Genomic DNA, 17,154 nt, shown 5'->3' with positions numbered 1-17,154 from the left:
AAGCAACCCCAAAACATCAGGGAACCTCCGCCATGTTTGACTGTAGGGACCGTGTACTTTTCTTTGAATGCCTCTTTTTTCTCCTGTAAACTGTATGTTGATGCTTTTGCCCTAAAAGCTCTACTTTTGTCTCATCTGACCAGAGAACATTCTTCCAAAATGTTTTAGGCTTTTTCAGGTAAGTTTTGGCAAACTCCAGCCTGGCATTTTTATGTCTCGGGGTAAGAAGTGGAGTCTTCCTGGGTCTCCTACCATACAGTCCCTTTTCATTCAGATGCCGACGGATAGTACGGATTGACACCGTTGTACCCTTGGACTGCAGGGCAGCTTGAACTTGTTTGGATGTTAGTGGAGGTTCTTTATCCAACATCCGCACAATCTTGCGTTGAAATCTCTTGTCAATTTTTCTTTTCCGGCCACATCTAGGGAGGTTAGCCACAGTGCCATGGGCTTTAAACTTCTTGATGACACTGCGCACGGTAGACACAGGAACATTCAGATCTTTGGAAATGGACTTGTAGCCTTGAGATTGCTCATGCTTCCTCACAATTTGGTTTCTCAAGTCCTCAGACAGTTCTTTGGTCTTCTTTCTTTTCTCCGTGCTCAATGTGGTACACACAAGGACACAGGACAGAGGTTGAGTCAACTTTAATCCATATCAACTGGCTGCAAGTGTGATTTAGTTATTGCCAACACCTGTTAGATGCCACAGGTAAGTTACAGGTGCTGTTAATTACACAAATTAGAGAAGCATCACATGATTTTTCGAACAGTGCCAATACTTTTGTCCACCCTCTTTGTTATGTTTGGTGTGGAATTATATCCAATTTGGCTTTAGGACAATTCTTTTTGTGTTTTTTCATTTAAGACAAATTAAATGAAGATAATAATAACAAAGAATTTGTGTTTGCAATCATTTTCAGGAAGAAGCTGAGTATTATCTGACAGAATTGCAGGGGTGTCAATACTTTTGGCCATGACTGTATATACTATGTATAGAGCCAGAGAAAAGGCTACAGAGGAACTACAGCATGTATTACCCATAGCCGTTTAAAAAAAATCACATTTATTCCTCCTGGCTAAAAATGGAGTAAGTTGAATAATAGAGTTGCAGCAGCGCTCCAGTGGAAATAAGTGAAAAAGGTCGACTTTCTTCACCCAGATCAGATACACACATTTTTTTAACATCAATTCTACAAGGCAAACTGAAATCCAACTGGCATGATCTGTTTCCCTATACAGTCGGTTTCATAGATTCGATACTGAAGGTTAAAATATAGACTACCTGGTCCAGGTCCATATTGCCCACAGGTCTTCTGCTCCCAACTCAATTACCTTATACATGCCTATTAAGTGGGGAGTCCAGACGTCTGGTTTAGTGCTAGGACTGTGAATGTTAGACATGTAAAATTGGGGTTATTTTTATTGTTATTATTTATTATAGCGCCATTTATTCCATGGCGCTTTACATGTGAGGAGGGGTATACATAATAAAAAAATAAGTGCAGTAATATTAAACAATACAAGTCATGACTGATACAGAAGGAGAGAGGGTTAAGAAATATTAGTGTGAGGGGAGCCTGGGCTGTAGTGTGGCTGATATAGATTGCTCAAACGCGCCCTGGTCTCCCGCCACATGCATCCAATGTCGACTTTGCAGCCTGCTTTCTTTTATGCCTTCGGTGCCATCAGGGTCTCCTCTGGCCTGCTGAAGTTCTGCTACTGGCGTTGTTACACAAAAAGAGACCAGTTCCAACTCAACATAGAAGAATTTACTTGCATCCGTACGCAGTATGTCCATTTTAGTTACAGCCACATCATAAGGTTCCATGCAGTACGCATCCTTCGCTTTCCCTGTGTCTTCCCTCATTCCTCCCAGGGTGTCCTTGGGACGTACCGACTTGTCGGGCTCTGCAGCACCTCTCTTGTCCAGCTTCACTAGCTTTGGGAGTTTCCCTGTCCGTTTCACCGCAGACATAAGGGCAGCTGCTCATGTAGTTAGCTGCTACATCCTCGTGTTGCCCTGCAACACTTTCCTGCTGCAACCTTCGGCCACTAAAAGGCCCTGGAGAACCTGGGCTATACTCTTGGGTAACATTGTGTTGCCTGCCGCCCTTACCGGGCTCCAAGGCCCTACTGAATCAAATGAGGAAAACTTCCAAGCTTACCCACAGCTGACGCCTCCTACATTAACTATTTACTAGGCCTATACTATGTGCTCCTAATGTGCCCCCTCTAGTGGCCCCATCCATTTACTACGCTTTCCCTATTCATAATATACACACAGCAGCAACAGGTAAATAACATTTTGTAAGCAGTAGCATTAGATATTAAAACATATGCAATTATCAACATTGGACTGAGAGTAGGGTGGGGGATGTTTACAATCTTTGCAACCCCTTACACTAGCAACCAATGAAAATATTATGTTTTTGGCAATTTATATAGCTTCATATACAACACTGCTTCAAGCACAGGTAAAGTTATCTCTAAATCCGGGACTTGACGGTTAACCACTTCAATCTTCATTTTAATTCTACACTCCCCACTTATGGTAGAAGTTCCCATCGTAGAAAGGAATGGCATATTGCTTATAGGAACCTCACTAGTTCTGAGAAAGTAGAGCCACCGCTCTAGTGTAATGATGTGTCAATCAGCCTTACTGAAGTGAATAAGGCCGGCTATACCAGCATTGCTTCAGCCTCAGAATGGTGGCTGGGATTTCTGTTTCACCATTTCCTTCAATAGCATGTGAGGTCCTTCCTGTGACCCTGTCATGTACAGATGATAAAATCTACCTCTACCTGTATTACATATTGTGTATAGTTTGGAAACATGTTTTGTTAGCGAGTAATAAACTTTACTTTGCTTGTAGTCTCCATGAGACATATCAAGTGAAACAAGTAAATTAATTCACTCCAAAGACAAACTAGTAGGGAACCTAGATTGTGAGCCCCAATGGATACAGTAAAAATGATAGAATCAATTGCGCTATATAAATGACTAAAATAAATAAAAATTATATCCAATTTACAATTATGTATAATCATATTTTACAACTTAAACAATATGTAATAATCATGGAGACATTAAAGTGACAAATGCCCAAATGTTCTAAAAATACCCAACATGAACAATTAGAGAGCAAATAATACAACAGTCTTCATCTCAGCTACGGTATACCATATGTGTCTCACCAAACGGGAGCCCATCATGGTCACATTGCATTTATCTCAGCCTCAGTGCCCTTATATCTGCCTTTGTTCACCTTCACAGTCACAGTGACCACATCACAAGAGAAGAGTCAAGTTCTCTTGCTTTACTACAAGCACAGTGCCTCCATTTCAGTCTCATTTCCCATTTTTTCCAGCTGAGGAGCCATTACATCCACAGTGCCATTCCACAGACAGAATCACGAAGACAATGACCTTTGAAGTCTGTAAAGTTTGTTGTAATACTACGACCAAACCAATAATATCGCTCCACGTCATAAGAGTGAGAACACACCAACATACTTTGCTGTCATTCTCTGCTACCTGGTAGTGTTAGGTGGCTCCATCGGACAGCTTCCCGCTATTCTACAGGGGCATTGACTCAACTTTCGTTCTGAGCAGACAGTTGGCAACAGCAGGAATCCTCACAAGCCGCTTTGCTGGGAGTCCAGGATTTTGCACCTTACCTTAGTAGTCCCAGGACAATCACGGAGGTCAGACGAGTTTGGATTACATACTTCACAAGGCTATTGAGGCTCAAGAAGCCTTACAAAATGCATAAACATTCATGGCATCCTGTAATATATACACTAGTGTAATGACAAAAAAATTTTTTTTATGAAACCATGTGCAATGGAGGAACTTTTATGGGTTATTTAAGAATAAGTATTGCTTTTTTTGTATTTTAAAAAAGTTTCCCCTTTCATTCAAATGAAATAAGGCAAAAATTGTTTTTTCCCCGCAAAAAAGGACATGCAATTTTGCATTATTGAAACGATAATAGTAATAACTAAGCAACTTTTATTATTCGTTTTTTAACAAATACGGTATAAAACAGTTAATTATAAGTACAATATGTACAAAAGAAGTGTTTAAAAATTATTTTTTCCTATGAATTTTTGATTCAAAAATTCAATTTGTTTCGATTTCGCATGTAGTTCCTCCATTAGTTTTACAGCACGTTCAGCATTTTGGCTAGATCTGGGAATGTCAATTAATGACTCCTCGACCAACCAGTGCGCCTTCAAACACTTAATTGCCTTTTTTCTTCTGCCTTCGCCGTTTCTCGCTTTTGAACAGAAAACTTAAGTTTCCAAGAATTTGGCAGTTCGTTGGCATCCGCGTGAGATTGGAGAGCTTTTCAACATATGGAATACTTGGATCCCTTTTATGTTGAGAATAGGAGGGCAGATTCCTCATCCAGATAGACCTGTTTGCCTTTACACTGTTGCTGGAATTTCTAGAAGACATTTTCTGAATGACCTGTCCTGCACTTCTTGATCGTAAAACTTGAAGCTTTGCACTGAAAATGAAAAGATAATACTAAATTACAAAATATTTTAAAATATTCCAGAATGTTCTAGATGTGAATAAAATACCACTTTTTGTTACAACTTAGAAAGATATTTTCTTTATAGATTTAAATTAAAACACGAAAAATCTTTTTTTGAAAATTTTGAAATGAAAAAGAGGGGGAACTTTTTTGAATATTTTACAAATTTGATGATACTAATGTCATTTGTATGGAATTGTTCCACCAATGTAAGGGGTTTCATTTTCATTTTGCAAAATTTTTAAAATAGTCATCACCCTAATATACACCATATATAACAGGGGCAACATACATGTCAATGGGAATTCTACTGTTATTGTTCTGTTTTCAAAGGATTTTTTTTTTTCGCTATCAAAAAAAAGAAACACAGGCCCAAAATACAATAAATAACAAAGGCCAATTCTTTTTTATAGTTATTAACTCTATACAGTATAAGTATGTTCCCTGCAGAGATACTGCACTGCTAAGTGTATGCATGTAGGAATAAATACTATGTACGACCATGTTGGATGGCAACTGCTGTGTTATACAAAGTGTGACTATAGTGCTCAGTGATCCCACCGCAAGCAGAGAGAGATACAATATAAAGCTATACCACTGTTTATTGCGTATATTTTTAATGCAGTGTCATAGAGTAAAGAGCCATATGCTGAAATAATGATTCATGGCTTGAGCTAGAGATATATTAATATCTTACAGCGATAAGTTAAAAAAGAATGAAGATCTGATTTTGCATACATGTTATCATTAACCCAAAACAGGTCATCAGCTATCTAAAGAATAGGTGATAACTTTCTGAACAGTGGCTTTCCTACCACCAGGACACCAACCAATCGGCCGAATGGGAAAATGTTATTCCCGATAGAAAACTTTTACACCCATTACAAAACAGAGAGGTTTAAAATGGAGGGGCGATTTAGCATGCGAACTCCCGCTCCATTCCAATGAAGATAACGGTTCCTGTTATGATTAGGTCACCGAGGAGGATAGCCGAGGAATAAGCTAAGCAACCAGAAAACCAGAAAGGTTGGTAACTAAGTGGATTGCAGACCCCTAAACTAACAACACAACTAGAATTAGCTGTGGAACGTACCTAAGATGCCCTAGACGCCTTGGCACAGCCAAAGAGTTAACTAAGCCTAAAGCAAGAAAGGGAAAAGCTAAACTGCCCTGGAGTAGAACCCCAAAGGAATAGATAGCCCCCAAACATATATTGCTGGTGAGACAAGATGAGGCACAAACACAGGCAGAAAATAGAGTAAGCAAATGATGGGGCCCAAAATGTCTAGATAGAACAGGACAGAAAGATACTGTCTGCAATCACGCAAAAAACTCTAAGAAAAATCCAACATTTCTGATATGCAAAAATACTGATGCCACACGACCTCTCCCCCACTAGATCAGCATTCTGGTGTGAACTGGAAGCAAAACAAAAGATACTGATATAACAGGGGACTAGCAATACTGAACAGACCAACATAAGCTGTAGCATGTGAAACGGGGTCCAGTACTGGTCCCAGCAGGGAACAATGCTGAACCCACACAGCAAAGCAGAAAGCAGAGAAAGACAAAAACTGGATCAAATGCAAAAAGATTCCAGCAAGCCAATAACTTATCTGAACGATGCAGGACCAAACAGGGGGCAAGCGGACTTCAAAATGCACAGGAATAAAACCAAATCACCAGCAGCAACTGAGGGAAGCTTGCTGACTTAAATCTTCCCAGTCTGTAACACCTGACCTCCAATCATCATCTTCAGGTGATTGACTTCTGTCAACCCGACCAGCTCCATTACCCAAAGCAACCACCAGAGGGAGCCCAAACTCAGAAGTCAGGCCACAAGAGTTCACAACAGGTTCCTTGTTCTGCCGATCGATGTGGTCTCAGAAATTGGATGACAGATCAAAAAGTTATCACCTTATCCTTTGTGGATAAGTTATACAATAGTTTATTTTTGCTGGACCTCTTAAAGGATATTTGCATTCTTTTTAAATCATGGTAGTCTAGTGCTAAAAAACAGAAATTGTTGCTGGCAAAGAGGAAGCGTATCGTTAAAATATAATATGTGTAAATTTTTCTGCCAGAAGCTATAGTAAATTTGTCAAATGGCAGTTGTCACTGGCCTCCATTACCCACCAATCTCAACCCACTTCTTAGAAAAATGTTGAAGCTGGAGCAAAATTGGAAAAAGTAGCATTTTTTTTCTGAAAATGTAGTTTGTCCAAACATTTATGACTTTTAATGCTAGAAAAATAAACAGGGGAGGATGCAAATCCCTACATTGTGATTGAGGGGGGTTACTTTTAGTTTTTTTTAACAGATATTTTTTTTTATTTCGTATTGGGTTTTTGTTAATTATGCCATCACATAGGTTTTAATGGTTTGCGTCTATCGTGAGGGTAGAGGAATAGTCAGCCAGGCATATGAGTATATGTTCATACAGTTGAATAGGACATATTGAAGACCCCTTTTTGGATAGTTGTTTATTCAGGACAATTTCCTGTTAAAGAGCATCGTTCACAAGTTTGAGCATGCTAAACTGGCCACATCATGTAATAGCAGCTGCCTAGCTGAGTGAAACATATTTTTTATTAGATATTTACTTGTAAAGTTTAATATGTAATTTATGCTAAACTAAACTAGGTGTTCCCAGAGATTTTTTACTAGCGGGTTGTACTTCTTCCCCTGCGTAAAGTTAACCAATCAAATGAAGGCAGAAACATAAAGTAGAAAGACGAACACGCCCATGTAATAACTTAGAGCAGGTTTCTCAGTGCGAGACATGTGATGACAAACAGTCTGCACTCCTGACTGCAGAGTGATTACAGACTTCCAGGAGTAGAGCAGTGATTACTAACACCTTTCAGCTTTCATCTCATTGCAGTTAACGTGGTGGAAGTGGGATACATATTAATGCTGACAGCACTGCGAGAAGAGCGTTACAGACATGTTTGTAATGAGACAAAGCTCAGCTATGCTGTAATTGCTTAACCTCCGCACTAACTGCTGTGAGGTGAAATCTGTCTGTAATCATACACATCTCTGCAATGAGATCAGTGAGGAGAGCAGATGGTCTGTCTCATACTGAGAAATATTTTCTAAGATTTTGTTTTAGCATGTTCTTCTTCCCCTATGTGTTGCAGACAGTTTGTGATTGGTCAAATATCATACAGAGGAAGAAGTACACACCCCCAGAGAAAAAAACTCTGGTAAGGCCCATTTGGATATATCAAAAATGATAACCTAAACTTTACAAGCCAATATCTCCAAGGGAGAAAATAAAAAAAATAAAACCAATTTTTACTTAGCTCTGCAGCCAGTATTTCGTGATATAGCCAGTTTAACATTCTAAAGCTGAAGAAAGTCCTTTTCTAAGACTCCTTCACACATCTGTTTATTTCACATGTATGACAAAAAAAACAGATTAATATTTATCAGTTTGTAGATCAGATTTTCATCAGTATATCCCTTTTTACCATTAGTGTTTTATAAGTGATTTTTTTCATACACCACCTCCATGCATCATTCCAGAAATCATACTCCAGTCCCTGATGTACAGAACACCACACCTCGTCAGTAATTAGACAAGCTGTAGTGTCCCGCCCCCACAGTGTGCCCATCCCTCTGCAGTTCTGCCCACGAGTTGGGAAAAATTGGTGTATAAACAGCAAAAGTAAAAAAAAAAAAAATTGCTCCAAAATTTTTTTACTTTTCAAAGCAAATTGCAAAAAACATTCTGGCAAAATAGTTTGGTGAATAGAGGCCAATGTGTTCTTCGGGCTAGGGTAATATGTTTGTGTAGCAGCATGCATGATCAGTGTATTATCTATTGTTACACGACCCTGGCACCCAGGATATTGCTTTTATGTAAAAAAAAATTGTCTTAATTTTGTGATTATACTGTCTCATTTCACTCCACTGGCAATAGTGGGCTGCAGTTTGCGTTTTTTTTTCTTTCCAGAAGGGATTATGTCTTTTTCAGTTTCCCTTTAATGTTTTCTGTAAATGTATTTCACAGAATATCATCAACCGTAATGCACAGTAGTAATTTATGCAAACTTTCTACAGTACAGCTGTGGTTTTACATAAATGTAAATATCTGTACGTACAAAGCTTTACCAATGTGCCCAGATGCTGCACAGAAGACTGAAGATACGTATCCCATGAATGGGTTAAGCATCACTATGCAATTAACATACATGTTCTCTAGATGGTTTGGATATAGATAAGCAGTTACTTCGGTTCTGGTGCCTCCTTCTATGAAGTGAATACTATTCTTATAAGTTATTGACAATGCTTTTTACAGAAAACGCTCAGCGGGTATCAGGATCCTGACAGCGCCGGCATACAGCCTCCGCTGAGCAGGGACTCACCCGCACTGTAGGGACCCCTGGGGACCAGAATAGCCAGAAAGTATAGGTGCACAGGACCTTAGTGATGAAGTTTAGCAAGCCGGCACGGGACCTACGGTCATGTGACTTCAAGGGGCGGGGCTTAGCGTCCTGCTTTCACAGACGACAGCAAACTCAGAGTCAGGCAAAACGCGGAGGTTGCTCACAGTACGGACAGCGAGGTACAGGAGGGGAAAACAGACAGGAGGTCAGACAAAGCCAAAGGTCATACACAAGAGGGCGACGCGGTACCAAGGGGACGAGCAGAGAGAAGTCGGGTCACAAGCAGAGAGTCATACACGAGAAGTAGCGCAGTACAAGAGGGACAGGCAGAACTCGTAACAGGGACAGAACCGAATCAAAACCAAACAAGCAAGCAAGATATCAGGCACAAGGCACATGTACGCACGAGGTCAACTAACTCAGCCGAGGGCAGGTGTATAACTGACACCGGACCTAGGTCCAGTGAGTTTTAAATAGCCGCCCTCTGCCAGGGAGAGGCGGAATAATTAACCCCCAATCAGACCAGGACGGGCCAAAGCGAAACCCCGTCCTGGATCATGACAGCAGGTTCATGCTGCCCGAACCACAGGCATGAATCAAAGTCTGGCGGCACAATTGCAGCCAGTTATATATTTTTTGGGGGAAATATAGTTTTATAAACTGACTGGGAACCATGGCTAGAGATGAGACTAGTCCTGCGCCGACCCAGGCTTTTCCCATTGCAGGTGATTGACAGATCTCTTGTTATGAACACACGCTGGACTGACCTGTCAATCACCTGCAGCAGCACTGGGAAAAACTGGCACCAGACTAGTCTCAGCTCTGGCTTTTCTCTCCGACTAACTATATTTTGTCTGAAACACCAGATTGTTTCAGAGAAAAATATACCTGGTTGTAATTATGCAGAAAGGCTCTGATTCATGCTGCCCGTGGGTTGGGGAGCATGAATCAGCAAACATGCTCCCTTTAAGAAGTACTGGGAATAAGGATTGCTAGTCAGAGATACAATGCTGCATAATTTTTCCTTTCTGAATATGCGATAATTAAGTAATTCTTTTATAAATTAATTGAAAATCCTTGATTAGTGTTCAAAATACTAAGGATTTATGCACATGGCCATATGGCTGTATTACCTTGATATGGGAGGTTGACTTGTGGCAAATGAGTACTAAATCAGGAAAATGAAGCAGAACTAGTTAAATATTGTACAAGTACAGTATAGAAAAACAAACAGGTTTCCTTTGCTGGAATAGTGGAACATGGGTCATGGAAAGTATATTTGACCCTTAACACAAATGTATGACACATTTAAAGAAGCACTCCTCCTCCTTATATCAAAGTTTTTATCCTATTAATGTATTGCAATAATTATATTATATTGCACTGTGCACTTACAATTGATCATTTTTCCTTTCTACCCAACTGATTATTCTCTTTTCCATTAGGTCTATGAAATCACAGGATTACAACTAACTAGCTGAATCTTTCTAAGTTCTATGTACAAACAGGAGGTCAATTTTTCTGCATGACTCATGATCAAGCTGCTGCTTTCAATCGCTTTACAAGAAAATCATGTCCCAATGTGCTGACTAGTGTGGGGTCTGTCACACTCACATGTAGGCCACAGGCCTTCGCTGTTTCCAGCTCTCCATCTTCCTGATTCTCTGCACATAACTCAGGGGACACACAGTTCGTATAAACCAACAAAATTTTACTGGGTAGTTCAAGTTTTTCAGATTGCATCACACAGTTTCAGGCACAAAATTTCTTGTTCCTTGTTTCCTTAAAATTTTCAGTTTCCTTAATACAGTCCATTTCCAAGATTACTATCCATTTCTCCAAGACTATCCCTCCATTGGCTATTCCTGTCTGCCACTGGGTTTTCTAGTCAATTTTCACAGTGCACCCGGGATCAGCTACCTTCCCTTTTCACGGTTTCACATCCATCGTCCCTTGTATGCCAGAGGATAAAGCACTCCTCCCAATACCTGTACCCAGCCCTTACCTCCGGACTTTGCAAGAATGTTCGCAAAGGGATTCCAGTAAGGCCTCACACCGCCATGAAAGATAGTTCCTTGCTGCTGCCAGCAGCCCACTGCACTTGAACTTGACCTTGGTTACCGCACTTTCCTATCTGGCTGTCAGGAAGTAGTCTGCTTTATACTAGCATTAGCCCCATCCCATTGTGGGCTAGTCCTAAACATTAACTGTACCTTATCCTATGTCCCCAGCTAACTGCAGCTACTGTCCAATTCCAGTAGGTACCAAGCCTATTGTCCTAAATCCTAATTATGGTGCTTGAGGCGCAGAGACCCCGTTCAGGCGGCGTTTCGAAACCCTCGGTGGGGACAGGTGGGCTATGTATTTTTGGAGTCGATCCGATTTGTAGTTTTTAAAAAAAAATCGCATTTTAAGCAAAAATATTCCCATAGGAATTAATGGCGACCGTTCCATGACCCCCAACTGACATGGATTGAAGCCACAGTGCAGGTGCAGTGACCCTACAAAGATGGCAGCTATGCAAATGCAGCTTCCACACATGGCCCGTATTAGCTAATAGAAGCTGACAGATCGTTGATTCGAGGTCTTAAAGGCGCAGCGCGCCAATGGCTTCTGAAAAGCCCCACCCAGTGATGGCTAACATTGGCACTCCAGCTGTTGTAAAACTACAACTCCCAGCATGCCCTTGCAACCTGCAGCAGTTGAGGCATGCTGGGAGTTGTAAAATAGAAAAAAACACTGCACTCAGTGTGGATGGAGGGAGGTGCCAGCCAACTAACAATGTAGTACAAAAACTTGGCACTCAAAAGAAAAATTGATTTGACAGTTCCTTTATTGTAAAAGGCATCCAGTTAAATATACTTCTTTTACTTCTTTAAACGTTTTCGGTCATACAATTGACCTTCATCAGAAACAGAATTTTTTCACAGTTGGTTTTAACTGAGAGGAACTGTAATGGAAAATTCCATATATTATTATTAAAGAACCGCTGTCATAAGTAGGCACTATTCAGTACTGGGTATATTCATTAATAATGTGGAGAAACAGACGTCTGGGAAGCAGCAGCTAATGAGGATGAAAGGACACCATTCATGTAGGAAATCACCAGACCCACGGGTTTGACACCTTGGGTTATACAGGGACCGGTAGATCCAATGATTGGTGTGGGTGTCCAGAAATTTGTACTGTAATATATTCAGGAAACTATCCTGTATTGTTTGTGACAGGCATGAATGTCCACAACTGGGTGCTGTGATTCTCCAAATGGTCTGTCCTGCCCAGGGAGGCAAGTGTGTCACAGGGAGAGTGAACGCGCTGTTCAGGAGAAGCACTGAGGGTGCAGAGGAATAGCGCTTGGTCTGTGGCTGGACGCATGTTCAGTCATAGTTTCATAGATGAAAAATGTACAGATAACCTTAGACGCCGACAGAAACAATGTAAGTCCATATCCATAGTGAAGGTGTCGAATTAATAGGATAAACCTTTTTCATGTACCCCTGACATTTTACCATCTGATGCCCCCACTGACCCACCTCAAATTACTATGACTGAGCTAGGTTTGTGTAACAAAAGTACCTACAGACCCCCTCAGGGATCACATGCGGTTGAAACTTTCATTGGTTTTGTTGACCAAGCATTCCAATTGAGGCATGACATGGAAAATCATTTAACTATACCTCTTGAAGGTGCACCACAGTCTACACGGCTGGTTTCTATCCCAACATATTGGAGTGTGTTCACACTGAGCAGTCGGTACTTGATGAAGGTTCACTTTGGTACCGAAACGTTGTTGATTTTGGACTGCATTAAAATTTTCATAATCATCAAAAGTTGAGTGCCAAGTTTCACAATTCTACAGTCACATGGAACAAAGGTGGACTGATCAGCCGTCATTTTATGGCACAAAGCAGAGATTGAGTGCTTATTCCACTGGAGCAGACAACATTACTCCTTACTTCATCAGAAAATTATTAGTCTCTACAGGAATAGTGTTAGGAACACCGCACTGCACTTGCTTACTGAGCCAGTGTGTGTGTCCTGAGTAAGACAAACTGTGCTCTAGGATACCTGTGGAGCGGGTAGCAGCAGAGAAGATGCATGCTCCAGACTAACAGGACCTAAAGCACATGACTGCTATGGGCATGGCCTAAACTCCAGAGAGCCAGGAGCTGCAGGAAGTCTCTTAGAATGGTAACTATGGGACAAAGTTACCAAGGGCATAGACAGAGACGTAAACAGATCAGGCTGGGGTCAAAGCACGAGATAGCATGACAATACCAAAGGGCTAGACAGAGCAGATAGTCAGGACATAGCCAAGAAGTCAGAAACCAAAGAAAGAGATATTCAGTACAGAATCAACAGGCAGACTCACAACGTGGGACAGAACTGGGTCAAGCTAGAAGATAATCAACAGGCACAGGCACACAGGGGTCACCACACTCGGCCATAGGCAAACGTATAACTGACAGGGATTGGAGTTTCCCAGGGCTATAAGAAGCTCCCCCTGAACCAAAGAGAGGCACAATAATTAACCCCAGGCGTGCAGGTCAAAAGCCTGCACTGGGCTAAAGACATTAACCCCTGACGTGCAGGTCAAAACCTGCACTGTGATCATGACAAATAACACACCAAGAATAGGCACAAAAGGGAATTAATTTTCAATTTTTTTTAATTCTTCTACCCTATTATTAAAAAAATTATTATACCCAAGAGTGAAGTATTGCAGGTAATGTAGCCTTTGTCAGGCTAAAAGTAGGCTAGATGTGGAATGGCATTCCTGGACAGAAAAGATGCAAAAATACACATCTATGAGTATATGAAGGGATGGGATACTCCACACATACCCTACTCATAGCCATAGTCGGAGAGAAATTTGGGAAAATAACGTGACGGCAGCACCTAGATCGCAAGTGAGCACATTTCTTAGGTGCAGCCCCTTCCACAGCCAGAATCCATACTCCAAGTACATACAAATTTAGTACATATCATAAACCCCATTCCACCCATGGTTTCAAGAACATGGTCATGAGGAACTTATGATAAAAGTGTTTTTTTTTATTTGTCTTGAGTTTCAATTTTGTCAAAAGTGCCCCCAAAAAATTTCCTATCCTTTGTCCAACATACTAAAAAAAGAAGTAATAATGAAGACCAGGATCCGAAAGCTTCACTTTTACTTCCACTCTTGACTCCATTTAGCCTTTAACTGAACATATACATAAAGATATAGCAGAGCTGAATATGTCATTATATTTTTTTTGTCAAATCTTAAAAAGCTTCTATCTCCCTAAACTACCGTATTTTAAATATAATCATATGGGCCATTGCGACTAGTGAATTGACCATTTGAAAGGTCTTCGCAGCGAGTCCTGTAGCTGCAGCTAAATGTCTTGGGAAACAGAGCTGTCAGTTACGGTTCTGCTTCATGAAGTCTTTACCTAGTAGAGTGTCAACTCCACAGGTCTTCATGTCTAAAAGGAGTAATGGGTTTTATCCACTTCTGACTTCAATGAAACCACAGGGAATATACTGTGAAAAATACCTAGAATCCTTTTCAATTAAATGTAAAGTTATAAAATCTGGCAAATATGGCATGTAAACAGTTCTTCATATTGCTAGTACAGATGGATAGGCAAAAAGTGGATAATATGGACTAATTTATGGACTTTTTTCTTCCCTCTTGGCCATTGAATAGCATCTTGCTTTTAAAATTCTGATACTGTACCTGACGTTGAAACCTGGCCAAAGTGTTAGAAGAATTGTTAACATTGATGGCTGCTATAAAAATCAGACATTACATCTTCATTCCCACAAAATGGGCCATAAAACAGAATAGTATAAAGCATCATCAAGACCTTGAAATGCTTTCAGTCTGACCCCGCGTTGACCGGCTATATTTACTCTATATGATACCGTCACTTCCAATATTGGTTTATTTGCAGTTATTGCTTTTGTTGTTTTACATCTTCCACAGATATCTTTCTCTTAACACCTTCAATTTCTAGCAATGAATTAGAAATATGAGACAGCTAGAAAGATAGAATTGCCCATTTCTGAGATTATTTAGGTATTCGTTAGCTGGCTGAACTACTTAATGTAGCTCATGTAGCAAATTGGATGTTAAAGGGAACTTGTCACCAGATTTTCCCAAAGTGTGGTCACCACTCTTAAGTCCTCTTTTATATCATTCTAGTAAGTGGTACGTATGACCTCAAGCCCCTCTGCATATCATAAAAAAGCCATTTTATTATACCCACAGATGGATCAATCATGCCGGATGGTCATCTCTGGTCTTAATCTGGCGCCTCCTGCCTTTCAACAGTCACTGTCTTCATTTCCTGCTTCATGTGGATGACGTGTCCTACGTCATCCACCCAGTGTCCCTTTGCGCTCCTGTGAGGGTGCACTTCTTTATGCCATGCTGAGGACAGAGCAAAGTATTGTAGTGCACATTAATTGGCTTTACTTCGGGGTCATCGGACCTCTTTGTCCTTTTCTGATGCATGAACATTGCAGTACTTTGCTCTGCCCTCAGCAGGGCACAGAGAATTGCATCTGCAAAGGAGTGCAATTGGGAGCCATTGTGTGTATGGTATAGGACACGTCATCCACATGAAGAAGGCAAGAGGAAGGCAATTAGACAAGAAGGGGCTCCGGATCAAGATCAGAGATGCCCATCAGAACAAAGCGCTTCCAAATTAGGGAATACTAAATGTCCAAACGTTGGTGCAAATGAGCCATTTTTTAAATTTAGGAAATAGCAAGTTCAGTGTGAACTGAACTGGTTCAGCTGATCTCTCATCCCAGTTGAAACACAGATAACACATGGGTACACCCCCTCCATTCAATTGCAATATGTCAAGTTTTCTGTGGAGCGGAGACATTGAAATTGAATTGTGGGTACTTATCCATAATTGAATTGGAAAGGAAAGCTGCAAAACCAGTTCATTTCCCATTGAATTTGCTATTTGCTGATTTGAGAAATGGTGATGAGCAATTAGCACCACCTTTTTACACATTTATAATTCCCTAATGCTTTGTTTCAGACTTGGGATTTAAAGTCTTACCCTATTCATTAGAAGCAGCCAGCTCCATTAGGGTAAATAGACTGATGTGACACCACATTTATTTATACTAACCCCGATTTCCCAACTGTAGCCCAATGTTGAAGCATCCTGGCACCACCCACAAAAAACCTTCAAGGCGCATTACTTGCCAAGAGATTTCAAAAGACCCAGAGATTTGCCAACTCTTCCAAAAGTTAAAGGAATTAAAACAAGTTATCAGCTATCTTCAGGATAGGCAATAACTTACTGATCAATGGGGGGGCAACAGTTGGGACCAGCTTGATCAGCAGGAAGGGGCACTTTTATCTCAGTTACAAAATGGAGTGGCAGATCAGATGCTTGACTACAGCTCCATTCAATTTCTGGCTGGGTTGTGGGGAAAAAGCTGGACTCAGAGGTTGGCAGCCCCACGGGGATTAAATGATATCGTTTTAGAGCAGGTGCACTGTGGCTCCATTCTAACAAGGATAAAAATTCCCCATTCTGTCAATCAGTGTGGGGGGGCAAGTAGTCGGACCCCCTATGATCAACAAGTTCTCATCCATCCAGTAGATAACTTGTTTTCACAGGACAGCCCCTTTAAGAAGATCTACTTCAATTACAGGCATCTTCCAAAATTTCCAAGGGAGTTGGCAAGTATGACCACTATCCACTAATAAACCCAGGGACATTGTAACTGGGATCTGGCATGAGGGTCAAAATCACATCAGAATAATATCTCTATTATGTGGATTGGTGTAACACAACATTACAAATATAAAGAGGCACTTCATCCAAAAAGAAGAGATACCTCTGCAGTAGGCAATTGCTCTGTGAGAACTTCCGAGTAATAATATTATCTAAAGGTTCCTTGTGTGTACTACCAAGATGCTTTATGATCATACTGGACTTCAGTATCCAGATACACATTTGTGAGAAGGGAAGAGTGAGCATCAAGGGGTTTGATAAAAAGGTGGAGGGCTTATGCACAAAAATGAGCACTACGCGTTGGAGTCTCCAAAAGAGGATATCTCAAAATGTTGGCTAGATGAGAAATCAACATATCAGCTGTAGTTGCACTTGAAAATCCTGGACCCAGTTTTACCACCACTAATAATGATAAGAATCTTTATATAGCACCACAATATTCTGTAGAACAAACAGAACAGTAA

The 17,154-nt window shown here is 40.7% G+C and overlaps 1 protein-coding gene across 3 annotated transcripts in view; it reads left to right on the top strand.

The window, feature by feature from the left end:
- UNC5D (unc-5 netrin receptor D) overlaps positions 1-17,154 on the top strand; it is a 941,164-nt gene that overhangs the window by 505,649 nt on the left and 418,361 nt on the right. The gene's annotated exons all lie outside the window — the stretch shown is intronic.

Source organism: Dendrobates tinctorius, unplaced genomic scaffold, assembly GCF_039654945.1.
Source record: "Dendrobates tinctorius isolate UK_male_01 unplaced genomic scaffold, ASM3965494v1 ptg000022l, whole genome shotgun sequence".
NCBI classification, from domain to species: domain Eukaryota; kingdom Metazoa; phylum Chordata; class Amphibia; order Anura; family Dendrobatidae; genus Dendrobates; species Dendrobates tinctorius.
The sequence above is the reverse complement of the archived record's forward strand: the minus strand, read 5'-3'. Positions and strand labels throughout refer to the sequence as shown.